Source organism: Protopterus annectens, chromosome 1.part1 (assembly GCF_019279795.1).
Source record: "Protopterus annectens isolate FY-2018-M chromosome 1.part1, PAN1.0, whole genome shotgun sequence".
Classification (NCBI taxonomy): Eukaryota; Metazoa; Chordata; order Ceratodontiformes; family Protopteridae; genus Protopterus; species Protopterus annectens.
In genome coordinates, this window is record NC_056726.1 from 227,561,993 (window position 1) to 227,581,532 (window position 19,540).

Sequence of the window (19,540 nt, forward strand, 5' to 3'; positions counted from 1 at the left end):
ATTTTTTCTGTATGCAATGCCATTACTTACGAGATGAGCAATATACAATGCTCTTCTTACCAGTATGAAGATATAGTCATCAAAGGTAAGGTTGCTGTCAACCTGTATGCCCAGGTCTGTCACCATTAAGTGCATACTTAAGGAGCTGTCATTGATATGGTAGTTAGCAGGCACATCGTACTTACTGAAATGAATAATAATAAGGCCATGACTTTGGCACCAATCATTTTTTGTGCAAGAACCTCTTGCAGGATGTTGATATTGTTTGAAGATTCTATGACTGCTCGAGTTTGCAACCATCAGCAAACTTTGTAAACCACAGACCTTTGGTTTTAGCTTTTACTTCAGAGAAATATATTCCAAACAGTAGAGGTCCCTTGACTGATCCTTGTGGAACACCACTGGTTACAGGTCTGCTGTTGGAGGTGGTTTCCCCTATTTTTACTATATGAGTTCTATCAGTGAGCCAGTTAGCGACCCATCTAACGATATAAGGGTTGATACCTAGCTGGGTAAGTTTGCCAATGATGCCTGAGTGGGGGATAGTGCCAAAAGCCTTAGCTAAGTCTAGGTAGACTTTATGCACAGATTTCCCTTTGTCCAGTGCCTTGGTGACTGTCTTGAAGAAATTCACCATGTTTAATAGGCATGCTCTCCTTTTGACAAATCCAAATTGAATAGCGTCAAGTGTTTGGAGATTACCTATATCTATGTTAATAAGGTCCATGATGATTCTCTCCATGGTCTTGCAGATAAGACTAGTCAGGCTAATAGGTCTATAGTTCCCGAGGTCAATGGAAGCAACACCTTTGTGCAAAAGTCGAACAGTGGCCATTTTCCATTCAGATGGGATGAAGCCAGTGTTTAGACTATGACTGAAAAGAGTACCCATGGTACTGGATAATATAGAAAATAGCTTGTTTTGAAAGTTCTAGCAGCAGACTGTATATCATCTTACATTATCCTCAACTCTAGTGTTACAGAATATCTTTCTCCAATGTAGTTCCATAACATCCCTATCCAAAAAAAAAATTCCCAAACAAAGCACACTTAAACTTGCAAATAACTCAAAGTTAATATTAACTTCCAAAACACGGGTACTAGCAATCCATTTTAGGTCCTGTAAGTGTGACATCAGCAGACTATAACAGGCCATTCTATTGACCTTGATGACTGGGGTAATTAATTTGCCATTCCCATCAACCAGCTCACTTATTTGGTATTGCCTACGCTGGTGAACTTTTGTTTGTTTTCTAGAATAATGAACACGCTCCAATTTCTATTCTTTTCCAATCCAAATCTTAAAGTTTTCAACTATAATTATGCAGTGTAACTTTTATCGTTGCTACATTAAGTTAAATTGGGAAAAATAGTAATAAAGATGAGATCCACACAAAAGCAGAATTTCTTTTAGTCATTTGTAGTAAATCATCACATACTAATAATCAAAGTTATATTAAGATTGTTATCAACAAATATTGCCCCAGGAGTAAGCAGGAAAAAAATAATTGGAAAGATGTGAAAAAGAAAAAACAGCAAGCAATGATTCATTTTCTAAGCAAATATAAATTAGATTAGTAAGATTCTGTGTTGGGATACCATACTCAAATCAGTGTACAATTACCTGGATGTGATCTTTAAGAATTACATTCAGCTCATTCTTGACCATTACTAATAATGCAGTGCTCTTTATACAATTTCTGTGCCATCTCAGATGTTGTCTTTAGTGTCTCTCTATTCCACACCTTCTGGTTCTCCAATTAATTGGATATTTTCCTGCAGGGTGTCCTGGATCCATTAGGCATGATTACTTGGGACACATTTCTGCCTTCAGAAGCTTGTGCCCGCAGATACAGCTGCTCACTCTCCTGCAGGGTGTCCTGGATCCATTAGGCATGATGACTTGGGACTCGTTTCTGTCTTCAGAAGCTTGTACCAGCAGATACTGCTGCTCAGTCTCCTGCAGGCTGTCCTAGATCCATTAGGCATGATTACGTGGGACACATTTCTGTCTTCAGAAGCTTGTGCCCACAGATACAGCTGCTCAGTCTCCTGCAGGGTATCCTGGATCCATTAGGCATGATTACTTGGGACACGTTTTTGTCTTCAGAAGCTTGTGCCCACAGATACAGCTGCTCAGTCTCCTGCAGGGTGTCCTGGATTCATTAGGCATGATTACTTGGGACACATTTCTGTCTTCAGAAGCTTGTACCCACAGATACAGCTGCTCAGTCTCCTGCAGGGTGTCCTGGATCCATCAGGCATGATTACTTGGGACATGTTTCTGTCTTCAGAAGCTTGTGCCAGCAGATACAGCTGCTCAGTCTCCTGCAGGGTGTCCTAGATCCATTAGGCATGATTACTTGGGACACGTTTAATCTTCTGAGCTCTAGATTGAGTTACTGCAGTGGATTTTCTTTACCTGCCTGGGGCATCCATTAAACTTTTTTTTTTTTTGAGGGGGTAACACATCTTTCAACAATTCTCCTCTTAGTCTTGGTCCAAAGTTTTGGCATTTCAATTATAGGTGGGTGACCGTTAACTTTATTCCTTTGTTTACCCTTTCTTCCTATCTTCTTCTGGGAGTCAACTGGGGATCCAGCTGTTTATTCTAGTTTTGTTATGTTGTACTTAGCTTGCAAAAATGGAGCTTAGTATCCCCTTGTGGTGCTACATATTTTATTTTTCATCAGACTGTCATAAGGAATATAGTTTACAACTACTGCACCATACAGAAAGTCCCTAATAATGTTTGCACCTTTGGTAGGCATTTATCAATATTAGTTAATATTCACCCACTTTTCTTTCTTGGAAAAGGAGCTATAATAACCAGCTTTTGTAATAGGAACTCTATTATCTAATTTTCTACCAGTAATTCTATTTAAATTAGACAGAATGGAGTGCTGCTATAAATATTCTCCAGCTATATCATGCAGTCCTGTACAGCTGTATGACTGAATGAGCAGATGGGGATGACTCGGTTCACAATCATGATAGACAATCAGTTAGACAACCAGTTGTTCTGCATATTAGAGCAACATTTTATTTATTTATTTATTTTACATTTGTTAACCAGGTTAGTCTGACTGAGATTTTGGCTAATTTTCAGCAGAGACCCAGGGAGAAGAGCTCCTCGGAGAATAAAATTGAACAAAATTCAATTACAATCGGCAAAAAATTACTATCAGGTTACAATAGCAAATTAAATGATCAAATAGCAGCATGATTGGTTTTAGGTATAGACAGCATATATATTGGATAATATAATATAATATATATATATATATATTGGATGGGGAGAAGCTCTGCAGTGCAATAAAATCTAACAAAAAATCAGTTACAGTCAGCAAAATTTACAAACGGGTTATAACGGCATATTAAATTAACAATAACTGTGTGATTGTTGACAGGTTTAGAGAGGGTGTATACAGAAGCAGGAATGAAGATATAGGGAAGTGAAGAGGTGATGTCCAAGAAGAGAGACAGGTTGAAGTAAATGATTTAATGGAAGCAGTGTGATATAATTTAGATGAGGTAGACAGGGAAGAATGTAGGAGATGGAAGGAAAAAGAAAGAGTAGATAGAAGGAAGGAAGTGGAGGGAGACCAAAGTTAGAAGCAAACTTGGGGTAAGGAGGAGTATAGGTGTGGGGGTGGTAGTTTCAGGGGGGATGGCTACAATGGCAGGACCATTTTTTTGTTAGGTATTTTCGGGTGGCTAATTTGAATTGCTTGATATGGTCAAGGGACTTAATTTCAAGGGGTAGTTAGTTCCAGGATGTGGCTGGGTTGTAGTTATAGAGTAGACATCCTATTTTAGTTTTGGGTTTATAAATCTGTAGCAGTCCTTGATCTGAGCTACAAAGTGACCTAACTGGGGAGTATTTAGATTTGATAGTAGAGAGGCTAGGACAGTACGAGGGCATATACAGGATGGAGTGGATAATTTTCAGCTGATAAAGTAGGAGCAGGTGAGGGAACTCGAGCCAGTCCAGTTGCTTAAGTGATAAACAGCGATGAGATTTTTAGGATTGGTTGGCTGCGAATCTGGCCACCTTACTATAGGTAGTTTCAAGTCTTGAAATGAGTGTAGAGTTAAGGTTAGTGAATATGTGACAGGGGTATAGAAGTGTGGGAAGTAAAAAAGCATGGGAGAGAGAGTAATTCTGGCTGTGTTAGTTAAGTATTTCTTATTACGGTAAAGGTGTCCAAGTTTCTGGTGTGTTTTTTTTGTACTGTTTGTGACATGTAGATCAAACTTAAGTTGAGCATCTATAGTGACCCATAGTAATTTAGTGCTAGGTTCAGTTGTGATGATGGTGTTATTGCTTAATAAAATGTTAAATGTAATCTTAAGATTGTTATGGTTTTTGGGGAGGAAGAGTAGGAGCTTGGTTTTCTTTGGATTTAGAATTAATTTGTTGTCATTAAGCCAAGTCTCAATGGTGTTGAAGGATGCTTGTGTAGCAGAGTGGAGGTCTGATGGGTTATCTGCAATGGTGATAACAGCAGAGTCATCAGCATATTGTACAAGTGATGACTGGGGACAAGAGGTATATAGTAAGTTTGTGAAAATATTGAAGAGCAGTGGTCCAAGGATAGATCACTGGGGGATACCCATTTACACAGTGATTGCTGGCAGTTAGAGAGATAGCTGGAGATCCAGGAAATGGCAGGAGGGGAGAAGTTAAGATAAGTCAGTTTTTCCAGGAGGAGAGGGTGGGAGAAAGTATCAAAGGCTTTAGAAAGGTCGAGGTACAGGCATGAGACAAGTTTATTATTATCATGAGCAAGCAATACTGTGTTGATGAAGGATATTAGTGCAGCTGTTGTGCTATTATTAGGAAGGAAATCACATTGTGTGCATGAGAAGTTTTTCTTGGTGATGGTACTGCATTATATGCTTGTGAATGCATTTCTCTAACATTTTAGAGAGAGGCGATAGTATAGTGATTAGTCTGAAGTTTGATATGTCTGAGGAATTGTCACCTTTGAGAATGGGTAAAGTAAAGTATTGTTTCCATAAAGAGGGGACATATGTTTCAGAAACAGAGTGGTTGATCAAGATAGACACAGGATAGGCCAGGGGTTCCGAGGCAATCTTAAGGAAATAGGAAGGTAGAGTGTCTGATGAGGGGGAGCAGGGTTTGAGTTTGGAGAGTAAGGATTTGATATAATCAGTTGATACTGCTTTAAGCGAGAAAGAGTTAGAAAGGCTGGGAAGGGAAGACGAGTTAGTGGGGGTATTAACAGTGTTACTGTGTGGAAGTGAATTAATTAAGGTGGTTATGGAGTCAATAAAGTGATTGTTAAATGTAATGGCAGTGTCTACTGGGGTTTCATTAGGACAAGGGTTAGGAGTGGAAGGGTCTTCAGGATGAAGGATATGATTGATAGAATTTTTTGGGGTCTGATTTTAGGGTAGTGGGAGGGTGTGCATAGAAGTTCAGTTTATCTTTATGGATGATATTTTTGATTTTGTTTCTTAGTTCTTTATAGGTCTGAAGGAGAGATGGTTTCTTGGTTTTAGTCCATGTTTTCCTTATCCTATCACGGTTTTTCATGAGGGTTTGGGTTGATTGAGTTAGCCATGGAACTGTGTTAGATTTGATTCTAATAGTGCGGAGGGGAGCAAGGGAGTTAAGAATATCGAGGAAGGTGGTGTTGAAAGAGTGTACAGATTCATCCAAGGGGAGTGTGCTGAGATGAGACCAGTTAGTTCTGGAGAGTAGGTTGGTGAAAGAGTCTGGGCAGAAATTAGAAGGTTTTGAGGGAGGTAATATATTTGAAGGGTTTGGTGAAGTGGGGAGTATGTCTGGTGACAGTAATAGGGCAGTGGTCACTGAGTGCATTTGGAAGGGTCTGGGGATTATGGTAGTTTTGGGAGTGGGACACCAAAATCCAGTCAAGAAGAGAGCTAGGGAGGTGAGATTTATTATTATAGGTGGGGGCTGTGATTAGCTGCTCAAATCCATACAGATTAATACAAGAAGTAGTATTGGGAGTTTGCATTGAGATCCGATCTATATTTACATCTCCCAGTATGATGGTTTCGTTATGGATGGTGAGAGAGAGGTGGGATAGGATACTTTCAAGTATGGTAATATTTTCTCCAGAGGGGATGTAGATTGCTAATACTGTTATGGTGCTGAATTTGTTAAGTCTGAAGTTGGTAAATAGAAGTTCCACTGAGGAGAAGGATGGTAAGGGAGAGCTGGGACTAATTAGTGAGAGATGATTGGAGTAGAGTATGGCAACTCCTTTTTCCTTTTTTGTTATGTCGGTCCAGCCTGAGGTTGTTATAGCCAGGAGGGATAAGTTGACTGTCTATGTGTTGTGGTTTCAACCAAGTTTTGGTTAGGGTGACTATGTCAGGTTTGTAGTAAGTTAACCAGGCATGGAATCCGTGAACTTTATTTGCTAAACTCCTAAGGTTAATAGAGCAGAAAGATGCTTGCTTTTTTGAGCATGGAAGCTTGAGTGGTTTGGTTCATGGAGGATTATAGTTCAGGGTAGAATGTGCGAGGCCAGGGTTAGGATGAATGTCTCCTGATAGTAGTAGAGGTTTAAAGTAGAGTAATTGTTTGGGTAGTGTGAGTTTAATTTTATTTTTTAAGGAGGTTAAGGGAGGGAGGTGATAGTTTTATTTTTGGAATGGGAGTGGTCGGGGGAAGGATGGATGGACAGATTTGTAGTTGTTGTTGGGTTTTGTACTTAGGATGAAAGTGCAGTTAGAGGAGTGGAAATGTGGAGAAAGCAGTTGGGAGTGGTAGGAGGTGAGGTAGCAGAGGATATAGAATAGAGGTAGTAGGAATATGGTTTGTATTTTAGAAGACATGATAATTTCCAAGAGTAGGAAGAGTGAGACAGGGAGTGGATAAGAATTAGTTAGTATAGGATGCGCTATAGAATAGTCAAGTGGGTATGAGGTGCAAAGTGCAAGAGGTGTGTATGAGAGGAAGTTGTGGGGAGGGGAATAGAGAGGAAGTAGGGAGATGTGGTTTGAATGGTTAGCTATAAAGTAAATTACATGGGGGGTGGGTGAGGAGTGAATAGAGCAGGGCTATACCTACTGATAGGAACTTTGCAAAAAACAATCAGCCATCCCTGTGTTAGAAAGTCAGGATAACTGCTAATACTAATAAATAAAAATAAATGCCTTGATACACTTTTACAATTTAGAGAGTTAGTTAGTCAGTATTTGTAAGGGGAATGAGTGGTAGAAAGAGTGATAGACTACTGCGGGGATATGAGGGTGGGTAACAGTCATCCGGTTATCACAGTATTGTGCTCACCCAGGGCTAAAATACCTAGTTTCCAAGAAGGACTAGGATAGATAAGTTCGCAACAACAAAGCTATAGAATGACTAGTTCTAAATATTCTGAGGGAGGGATTATCATACTTTGTTTCTGACTCCCGAGTTTGCTTTGCAGGTATGGATTTGGTACGGACTTGGCTCCAGGTTGGCAGTGCTTTATACTGAGCCTTGCTCAGCTGGGTTAATTTACTTAGTAGAAGCAGAGGAGAGAAGACCAGTAGAAAGAAGGCAAATAAAACAATTACATAGCATTCAGTTGAAAGGGGTTAGGTAGTTGGACAGTCGCCCATAAGCCAAGAGATATAAAACTTGTCTGTGTATCTCATCCTGTGTTGTTATTCACAGCCAAAGATTTTATGTTTTCAACTGAAAGTTCAATAAAGAGCTCAGATGGAATTTCTCGACTATTTCCTCTTTTGATTACACTGTTTTGATTACACTGAATGTTACTGGAAAGCTGCCTTTTCTGCCTTATTTTTGACATAATTTAGTAACTTGTGTTGTCAGTTTTGACTCATAAATGAAGTGTTTATATTTTGTTAATGTTCTGGAATATAAATTAATAGTTATTATGTAACAAAGCTATTACATTTATCTACTATTACTATTTGCTGTTTTTGTCTGAGTTAGTCCATTTAGTCCAGAGTCCTCTTGTCAGTCATGATATTCATAGTGACTAGAAAAATTTGGCCTGGTCATTGGGGAACTTTCTGCTAGGCCAGTGTCCTCCTGGAGGCCCATGGTGATAGTCATATTGACTAGGGGAACTTTATCCAGGGAAATTCCACTACTCTTTTCAAACCACTATGTAGTGCCTGAGGGCTGGTACCACTTCTTGAAGAAAAGAAGCAGCAGAGATTGAAAAATTTGATACTGAGAATGTAATGAATGACAATCTGTATTTGGAGACACCAGATAATGAGGAGGAGGTGACTCGAACTGACTGAATAGGGGAGGATTAGAATTACCACTGAGGAAAATGATAGAGAGAGATGCACAAGGCGCCTGGAATAAGGAAAGCTGGAGCAATATGATTAATTAAATAGTCTGAGATATACTGGGGAATGGAATCCCAGAATAATTAAGCACTTATTGTTAGGATTGCAGATTAGTCCAATGGAAGGAGCTCACAGTACATCTATGTGTTGGAGAAACTGGTTTTAAAGGCATGTCTCTGTAATAAGGTAGTGTAATGACTGAAAAAGTGAAACATTTAATATGCTTAAATATTTCTAGAAATGCTGGTGTACATATTGGAAAAAAGACAATGATATCACCATGAAAAGACTGTGGTTTTCAAAATTTAGGACTGCAAGTAAAGAAGAAATCTGTGATGCAGTTTAGAACATCTGATCTACATGAAACCGCTTTTTTTCTAAATGTATGTTATAATGTGCATAATGAAAGAAATGGTGGGACAGGGGAATGGGAAGTATAGCTGACAATGGAATTTGGAAAAAAATGCAATACTACTCCAAATATAATACCTGTTAATGGGGAAAAGGAAGTGCATGATATATGGGGCAACCCAAAGCTTATTGTTAAAGATGAGAATCATTTAATTACAGACTGTATAAGAAGGAGATGCAATCAATGTGGTGAGGGGGATACTACCAAAAACTCCAGGCTAAAGGCAGAGAAAGTAGTGGATCTGGTCATTTTAGTTCGGTTGCCCTCTGTTATAAATTGAAAGGGTTAACAATGAAGAAAATCGTACTGAAGAAGGGCAATCTGATAAAATGTTTCTGATACCATGATGGGAGAAAAAGCTATGGGAAACAAGCAAAGAATATGATGCACAAAACTCTGACAAAGATGAAATAAATGAAGATGAGAACAGAGATGTTAAGAGAGAAGAGAGAAAGGTTATAAAGATATAATATACTCATTGCATGTTATGATTTGCATTTTACTAGAAATGTTTATTTCAGCATATCATTTCACCTACCTTAAATTAAATCTAATGAAACACATCGTCAAACTCTTAAAATACACATATTTGCTTTGCTTCAATACTCAAGAATAGAAATAATTTAGAAGCAAATTTTATTTCGATAGGAAAAGTCCAAATCCTCCTTTCAACCTACTTTGAACCAACTGTATTTCAAGGGATAACCTACTGACATCTCAACAGAAAAATAAAAAGTAACAAATGCCATCAAAGAAAAATATTTAAATGAGTATCTCCTGACATTATCATTTACCCCACAAAGTCCCCCCACTCACATTAACAATTCATGACAACCCAAAACCTCACCCTGTCCTTAACCCTATCCTGATCTAAATTAAAAAAAAGTAAATTAAAAAAAAAAAAAAAAAAAAAAAACTTCCCATACATAAATATCCACATCCAGTGGGAAAAATAAAAATAATTTATACAATAAAACAGCACACTAAAAACAAATGTATTGTTAATATACAATTAAAAAACTGATTTAAGAAGTTATATAATCATATAAATTATGTTCTTTTGTTTATATTACTACTGAATAAGATTACAACCTATGTCATTTCTTACTTGTATCTATTAGGGCTTTCCTCCTGGGCCTCCGATGAAAATGGGTTTCTGCCCATTTAGACTATCCAGGTAAACAAATGTCAAATAAATAATAAAACACTACTACTATTGAGACAAATTTGAGCTGAATGTGCTCGAGTTTAGGATAGTGCATTGGAAAAGGAAATTTGTTTTCTTTTTTAATATATTGTGTTTTGATGAAATATATTAGCAATACGATGACTGCTTTTTTTTTTTTTTTTTTTGATGTCGCCCAAGTAAGATTTCAACCAATCATTATATAATCATAGACAGGTTGACATTACTCCATCAAGTTTTCAGAAACATGAAATTGATATGGTTGAGACCATATGATTGAGTTTTTTAAAACTTGAAATGAAAAAAAAAAAACATATATACATTTTTGTAGGGAGGCAATCCCCCTGCAACCCCCCGCAACCTTGAAAATGTATATATACTAACTGTGAAATCACACGACGTGGAGAAACAGTAAATTCCCTGGTTCCCACTGTACCGCAATAGACAAATAAATGCTTCAAAGTCGAATTTGCAAAGAATGGGGGGGGGGTCTTTTTCTTTTGAGTTTTTGGAAACTCGATCATATGGTTTCAACCATATGAATTCTGAAAACTCAATGAAGTAATATAAACTTTCATACATATAGATATAGAGATAGATATAGGCAGGTTCACATACATACACAAGTCAGACACTCAGAGATGTAGGGTGACTTCATATTAATAACAAAGGCAGAACATGTCTTTAAGTGGTTGTAAATTGTAAGTTATGTCTTTAAAATTCTCAGCACAATTAGTAGGTAACTGATCATATAAGAGTAATGGAAATTCCATATTTAACTAGAGTTCAACTTGAAGGATCTTGAGCATTTCCTTGCTAGCATGTGAAACAAATGTTACTGCTGGAAAATCTGAGCACTCTTCAGCGTTGGCCATTTTTGGTAATAGAATGTAAATTGATTTTATCCAATCTAATGGCTACTGCAGTGCTTCCTAAATCTGCTGGGAAATCCCAGGTAGTGCTGACAATGCATCATTGTGCAATATTTTAAGCAATTAATCTGGAATTTCCTCACTTCCTATGGCCTTGGTAGTTGCAATTATTTCTATTGCTCTTTTAACTTTACTTCCCAAGGTGTCTTGGCTATTGACCAGAGAACATACCATAGTATTTATTGTTGATGTTAGGGCCCTTCTTGCATCGTTTTCTATATATTCCTGTCACCTTGTCTTAATATTGTATGATTCTGTTAGATCCTTCCTGTCTTTGTCTTTTATCATGACCGTTTTGCCTAAGCATTTCCCGTAATATCACCAATCGTGTTGTTTCTGTTCCACTCCACACTTTAAGTCCTGTGCATTGATTATTTAAGTAAGTGTACTTCTTTCTCCTTACTGGTGTCTGAAACTATGTATTCAATATGACTTATTTTTCCTATATTCATTGTTATTTGCTCCTCTTCTTTTCTTGGCCACTTCTACTGCCTCACAAACAGACATCGTGTCCTCTAAATTTTCCTTCTATCTTGACTATCTTTTCTTGCTATCTTCTGGACAATATAATAAAACTTCTGTTCATAATTCTTCAGGTGATCTAATCCCTTAAATGTATTCTTCACCCCAGTAAATACTCAATTGGACTATTACTGAGCTCTTTTCTCAGTGACCTTCATGTTTTCTTTGCTTTGTTAATTTAACTTAATTTTAAACACTGCAATAAGAATGTGATGGTCTTAGAAAAAGTTAGATTTGGGTATTATTTTTGTTGACTGTAAAGAACCAGCCAGTCCCTGGCTGCAAATGTATTTATTTATTTATGTATACAATTCATAAAATGTAGAGTACTGATCCCATTGGATAAATTCAGTCTCAGCAGAGAATGTGAACATGCATCCAATGGGGAAAATAAAAATAAAATAATTTATAGAATAAAACAGCATACTAAAAACAAAGGTATAGTTAATGTACAATAAAAAGAATGATTTAAGAAGTTAGCCAATGGAAACCACTATGTACAATATTTGCATCAGTTAGAGTAGAGACATGTTAGGAGTTAGAGAGGAAAAGCTATAGTGAAAATAATATTCAGTATGTGATGGAGATTAGGGTGACTAGCTTATGTGACCTGAAGGAAAGCATTTACAAGCTGCCTGATCTGAGAAATATCCTTTAAGCTGTGCCCAAAAGAAGGAGGAGCGGTTAACGAGGTCTTTAGCATTTCAAGGAAAATTACACCAGACCTTGGGTTCAATGTTAGAAAGGGAGTGGTTAGAGCACTGCAGTCTGGCTTTAGGTGCTTGCAAGAGATGTCCTGCATAGCTTGCTATGTGCTCTAAGGTTATATGATGGAGTATGTCTAAGTAAGCTAGAGAAAATAAAGGGGCAGTAGTTTCCTTTCAGTAGCTGAGAAAGCTGGGAGCTATAAGGTGCAGATTTTTTCATTGCTGGACTGGCAGCCAGTTGGCTTTGGCTAATATAAGGCAGTTGTTTTCTTAATTTGTGGGAAGGGTAATGAAGCAGCAGATGGAGATTGTTTGGATGCTGGTAGTGTTTCTTTTGTAGGATGGTACTACAAGATGTAGGCAGTACTCAGGTTGGGTTAGAAGAACCCCTTTGCCAATATCAATTACATAGTCTGTATGATTTGAGTACTGACAAGTTGCTGATAGCTGTGCATGGAGCTCTTTCTTAATCTGCTGAGAGGCGGTATTTCACATGTAGATCAAATTATCTTGACTAAAATCGTTTCATCTATTTCCTTCTTCATTTTGAAATTCAAAGCAAAACCTGCATATTATTCCAGTTATATACTGACTACCAACTTTAGCATTCAAATTACATAAAATTAATAAAACATATTTTTTTTGAGGTTATTCCAAATATTGCTGCATATTCTCATAAAATCTGGTCAACTTCTGCATTTTTAACATCTTTGGCTAGAGCATAAACTTGCATCACTGAAATGCTGACTGGATTATTTTGTAATCTGGCTGAGATCATCCAATCATGTTTAAGATTATAGGCAAGCACTACTTTTCATACTCTTTTATTAACCATGAGGGCTGCTCCGTTTCATCAAACTTAGATCCGAAAACCAGAATCTTTTCCTGGTTCACAAACCTAACTGGCCTCCTGACCAGCATATCTTCTCTTTCTCCTTAGTCAAAAATTGTAATGCTCTCCTATCTGTCTCAGAACTACCCAAAACCCTGTCAACTTTAAAACTTCTCTACACTCTTACCTATCCTCCACTTGGAACTGCTCTTGCACTCAACCTCCTGGATAACCTTCCTCTCATGATACATCTTTACTCTCTACTGTATTTTATTTAACTATTGCCTATTCTAGCTGTTCACAAAAATACTGTTGCTAAACTGTCAGAGTTGTATTCTAATCACTGAGTAGCAGATAATTCTTTACAACTGTAATCTAATTTCTTGAATAGCGACATATCACTAACAAGTCTTAGTATCCATTTCTGCTGTCTAACTAATAAGTTACAAATTATGTTTATTTGTTAACTATCTTGTTTTTCTTGTACTGTGGAGCTTTTCTCCCTGGGCCTCCACTGAAAATAGGCTCTATATGCCCCAGTGGACTTCCCCGGTTAACAAACTGCAAATAAATAAGTAAAACTAGAAGTTCTAACTATTATAATGAAAAAATGCAGTTGTACAAGTAGAACTTATCACAACAGTACATGTTCAAATGATTACTGCTGTAGTATCCCTAACTAAATGGCTTATATCCTGCCAGCTTCCAAAGCTTCAGAGTACCTTCCTCTCACGCAAACTGTCAATCAGCTTGAGCTGATCAGACTAAAAGATAAGTATGGGAAAAAAGCTCTTCAGATCATTCCTACCAGCAGAAAGGGGTAGCCCTGAAAGGACAGTGCTAGGAACAACAACAAAAAATAAATAAGTGTCTACACCCTGGCTTAAAAAACACAATAAAAACAAAGGGGAGGAGGAAGGGAGTGGCTACTGCAACAGTGATCATTTGAACATCTACTGTTAGGATACATTATTCACGCTGATCACTGCTGCAGCAGCTTTAGATATGCGGGTAGATTACCATAGCTAACTATACTTGGGAGGTAAGCCTTGAACCTGCCTGTAATAGATTTGTTATGCTAAGTATAACAAAAGGCAATAACCTAGGACAACCATTTGTAAATAGTCTGTTTTGGCACAGGTTGTCCCTTCTTCTTACCCTCACCAATATGAACAATTGATCTGAAGATGTAAAAGATTTAGTGCTGTCAAGATTGTACTTGATTTGTCTGTGGACCTTCAAGATAGGGAGTATTATTTTTTTCCTGATTTTTAGGTTGAGGAAAGAAAATGGGGAGATAGACAGTTTGGTTTAAAATAATCTTGCATACCATTTTAGGCAAAAAGAAAGATTAGTTTTCAAATAAATCTTGCCCTGTGGAAAATGTGATGAAGTTGACTTACTTGTTCAGCTACCCTTCTTGCAGAGGTCAGACTATTCAATAAAAGAGTTTCCATGTTAAAAAACTCAAGTCAACCAGGTTAGCTGGTTCACATAGAATGAGTGTTATCTTCTGTTACACAAAATTAAGATCGCAAGGAGTGGCCACCTGTTTACTTGGAGGCCTCTTATGCAAAACCCTTTTCAAGAACATTTTTTCATGAGGCTGCCTTAAAAGACGAGAATCCATGGGCAGATTTCCTGAAATGGTGGTTAAATGAATCGTGACAGAAGAATAAGAAAGATAATAATCACACAAATATTGTAAAACAAGAGAACAACTAGCCCTGAATGGGTGCTGGTTATGTTGTTAGCATCAACTAGAAAACCTGTTCAGTTTGCTAATATATGATTTTCTAGAAGCAGGCTTTCTTGCCTCCATTAGTACCTGCTGCACAACTTCAGAAAAAAATGTGACTGAAAGAAATTAAGGCCCCATAATCCAGGTAATCCACTGAAGATGACTGATGTCAGGGTGTATCAAACACCCCTGTTCTTGTGTGAGTAGATCCAGTCTGTGAGGAAGCTTTGTGGTAATTGTCCATGGTCATTTCCAAAAGAATAGAGAACCACGGCTGTCTGGGCCAGATGGAAGTTACCACATTGATCTTGGGGGATTCCTTCTGAATCTTCAGAAGTACCCTGGATATTAGTGGAAAGAGTGGAAGGGCATACACATACAGTCCTGTCCAAAGAAAAGGCATCTGTCTTGTATGCCTTCTTGCATGGAGTCCTGGAACAGAATTTTCCAGTTGATTTTTCAGATAGGAGGCAAAGAGGTCTAATTGAGGAATTCCCCATAGATGGATCAGATCTTGGAAGACCTCTTAACTAGTTTTTATTTTTGAGGGGGTGCCTTGTCCTGCTCTGCTTGTCTGAGACATAATTTTGTTCTGAAGGAATGGTGGATGCCTGCAAAGTGAGATTGTGCTGCAAAGCTATATTCAAATCTAACATGGCTAGTCTGCAAAGGAGATAAGAATTGTGTTTCCCCTTGCTTGTTGATGTACCACATGGCTGTGATGTTATACTTAACCACTTGAAGAGGTACTGAGGACAAACGATAGAACAACCATCTAGAACAGATAAAACTGAGATGGATTTTGAGGCTGGAAGCACATAGGCATCCAGAGTTGAATAACTGTGTTAGTATCAAACCTTTCCTGAATGGGCGTAAACCCAAGAGATGATTTACCCTACACTAGTAATGATGTCATTTTGGCTCCATTTTTGCTGTATTATGATTGGTTGATTTGTATTATATATATATTCCTTGATGTTTTAAACAATTTATAGGATCTGAAGAAGCATATTTTATATGTGAAAGCGCTTGTCCTTTTATTGGTTTTACATGCGTTTTTATTAAAGTGGAGATTATTGCCATGGTTGTCCTGCTGGTTCTTTTTGCTAGTTCATTGATATAGGTTCATTGATTAGTACTAAGCTAACTGCCCTTGTGAGCCATTTCAAGCATAGCCAATTATCCCTTGTGAGACTCAAACCCTGCACCTTGTGTTTGTAAGGCAAACACCTTAACCATTAGGCCACTTAGGTTTTCTGCTTGGACATTCAGTATACGCTGGTGATTTATTTTCTGGCTTATTTTCTGACGAAAGATAGTTCAGAGAGTATAGAACTGTGATCACAGCAAGCATTCCCTTGATACTTATGTTCTTGTAACTGACCTTAGTGTCCCATACCCCCTGTACTTTTATCCCTCTAGAAACTGTTCCCCCAAGCAAAGTTCAAAGTGTCTGTGGTGACTGACTGTTTTGGAGTAGGGAGGGAGGAGTGAATACCTGCATTTAAGTACATCTATTGTCGCCACCAAAAGACTTTTCTTCTCACAAACTCCAGCATGAGGGTCTAAAAATATAAAGAGTATTAATGCTGGGACCAGAGGGAATTCAGATATCACTGTACCTTTCCTAATTTGGAGTCTTGCCAGGGCTATCATGGGAATCATAGATGCCATGAGTCCCAAAATCCTAAGGTACTCCCTCAACTTCGCAGTGACTGAAGTATAAGTGGAAAATCTTAGAAATGGGTCTAGGTAAAGATCTATTTTATACTGTGGAATAAAAATACCTTGAGCTGAAGTGTGCAGTTGATATTCCAGGAACACAAGCCTGTGTGTGAGAGTCAAGAAAGACTTCTGAAAGTTCTCTTGGAATCCCAGTTTCTGCAAGAGATCTCTCAACCAAAAGAGAGATTCCTGACACTTATAAGCAAGTCATCTAACTATGGAAAAATGTGGATACCTTGCAGCCTGCAATAAGCTATAATTGGAGATAGACACTTTGTGGACAGACTTAGTGCAGAGGATAGTCCAAAGGTAATGCAGAGAACTGATAATGTAATCCAGATGCACAAAACCTTAAGAAACATCTGAAGTCTATATGAATAGGGATGTGCTGATAAGAATCTTTTAAGTCTAGTGTTACCACGAAACTTGAAAGATGAAGAAGAGATAACATGCTGTGAAGTGGCAACATTTTGAATTCAGGGACTATCACAAACATGTTTGGAAAAGAAAGATCCAGAATTGGTCTCCATGCTTTTTCTTTCTTTGGCAAATGGAACATCCTTGAATAAGACCTCTTCTGTACCTGGAATGATGAACTGGTTATATCACTCCTTGGGACAGCATATGATGAAGACCAGGTGGAAACAAAAGTGTCTTGTCTGATCTGCAGGATGAGGAATGTCCCCATGGAAAAGAGAAATTTTGTCACACTGCCATCTCTAACCTTTATGAATTATTTTTTTAGAACCCATTTGTCTAAAACAATCTGAAAAATGGAGATTCAGTCTTTCTGGAAGAATAAAGGAGTCAGGGTGGCAGAAGGTCACAAGGCCTCTTGAACAGTCATTCACACTTGTTGGACTGTCCTTGGTTTGATGAACTTAGAAACTTCCTTTTGGGACTCCCTTGCCATTTTTCCTTAAATGTCTGTTTACTTGAATTCTGTTGAGGCTGTTTATTTCATTTTTGCCAAGGCTGGATGAGGAGTAAGAAAATCCCTTGGACAATTTGGAAAGAGGGATAAAAATTTAGAGATTCACTGTATTAGCTTACCCTTTTCTTGACAGGTTTTGGACATCTCTGCAGCAGACAGTCAAACACTAAATCTCTATCCAAGGGAGAATTTAAAATCTCATTTTACATCATCTGGCAGGTTCTAAGAATGCAGTCAAGCAAAGCTCCTTAAAACAGTACCAGTGGCCATAACATTTAAAGAAGTATCAGCAGTCATACGCACACACTAAACATTGAGTAGTGACCTGTGCAGCGCAGTAGAAGAAACTAAGTTATTTAAACTAGTTATGTAAAGCATATTGTTCTTCACATGAAGAAACTGTAGATAAAACTTTCCTCAGACATTATCAGTTTGTCAGAACAAACTTTAGCATATGAGCCCAATTATTCAAAATTATGAAAACCAAAATTGCAGAAGAATGCACTTTTTTTTCTAATACCTATCAATAATTTTCCCTTCCTTATCAGAAAGAGTAGGATTGAACTAAGTGCTTAGCAGGAAAAAAACAACTAAGGTTATAGCTGCTGGATCAGATTTGGAAATAGTGTATAAAAATTTGAAAGACTGGGGAACTTTGTATATTCTATCTGCCTTTTAGGGACAGCTGTCAGACTGTTAGGAAAATTGCAATCAGTAAGACACACATCATATATAGCAGACAGGACCGGAGGAATGGGTGTGGCTTCTGAAAATCCCTTCTGGTGCAAATCATAGTATTTTCTGAAGGACTGAAAAACCTCAGTGTTCTCCCAAGAAAACAATGGGAAATCCTAGCAACAGTCTCAACAAAAGAGAAGGACCACAAGTAGGATCAGAAACTAAGCTATCCTCTGAGTCTGAATCAGAAATCTGAGACAAAACCTCAATTCAAAATCTTGAATCTCTGCAGGAAAAGTGAATCCCTCTTTCTTTTACCAAAATCTACTATATGAGAAGAATCAATATCCTGAATTAAACCCTGATCCAGTCCCAGTGAACTCCTAGCTGAAGAAATTTGAGGAGGCGTTGATATATGGGTGGTTTTCTACTTCTTTTCGACAGGCAAAATTGTACCCACTGTGTTACTTAGGACAGTAGCTGCTTCCCTAGGGATGGGCACAGTATTCTGACACAACATGGAAACCTATACTGTTCCTTCTCTCAGGATTAACAAGAATGGCTTTCCCTTTCCCACTGAGAGTACTCCAACAGCCACAGAGGACATGGCTAACTCCCGGTCCACAATGGCTGTAGGTGCTCCACCAGAACAATCTAGGTAAAAGATGAAAGGTCTGTTGCACAGCAAATGGCCACTGCAGAGTCACACACCTTTGGCTGAGGCCAGTTCCTAGCCTTCTGTCATGGTAAGGGCTGTTTGCTTAACTTTTTATTACTGTGGCAGTAAGAAGAACCAATTGCAGAACCAATACTCTGCTCTATGGTCAAGCCAAAAACCTGTACCTCTTTCCCAGGGAAGATAAGCAGCAAATGTGGGTGAAATTACTAGTTCCCAGAAATTACTTTTTTGACAGACAAAAAAAACACTGTAAAAAGCACTTTAAAACACTATGGCATCCCCACAATAGAAAAATAAGCACGATTTCTCCTCAGAAAATGTTTCATTTAGTTTACACTACTTTTAACTGACAGAAACAAAAGAGTGCTTTGTTTAAAAGAAAGTTACAGTCTCAAGACAGTCTCTCAAATAACAACACTCCTAGATTTAAAATAACTAACCTGAAAAGGAAAGCAATAAAAAATACCAACATTTAAGAAAATGGAAGTTTTCCCCTAAAATGAACTTATCTGCCCAGCAAAGAAAAGCACAAGCTGATCATCAGTCATCAAGAACCTTGAAGGATTGTACTATTCAACAGCAGTAAAGCTCTAAAGGGCTACCCAAACGTATCTTTCAGTCATCTGATCTCAGGCTGCGTAACAGTGTGAAATAACACCTGTAGGTAAGGCTACTGCAGCAGTGATCAATAAGAAGAACTTTGACCCTTCCCAATGCAATTTAATTTACTATTGCTCAGGATATTATTATTATTATTATTATTATTATTATTATTATTATTATTATTATTATTATTGTCACATTATTCTTAACTACTTAAAGCTTACCTTGATTCATAGATTTTACATTCCAAGCTCCAATGGTGTATATTTGCTT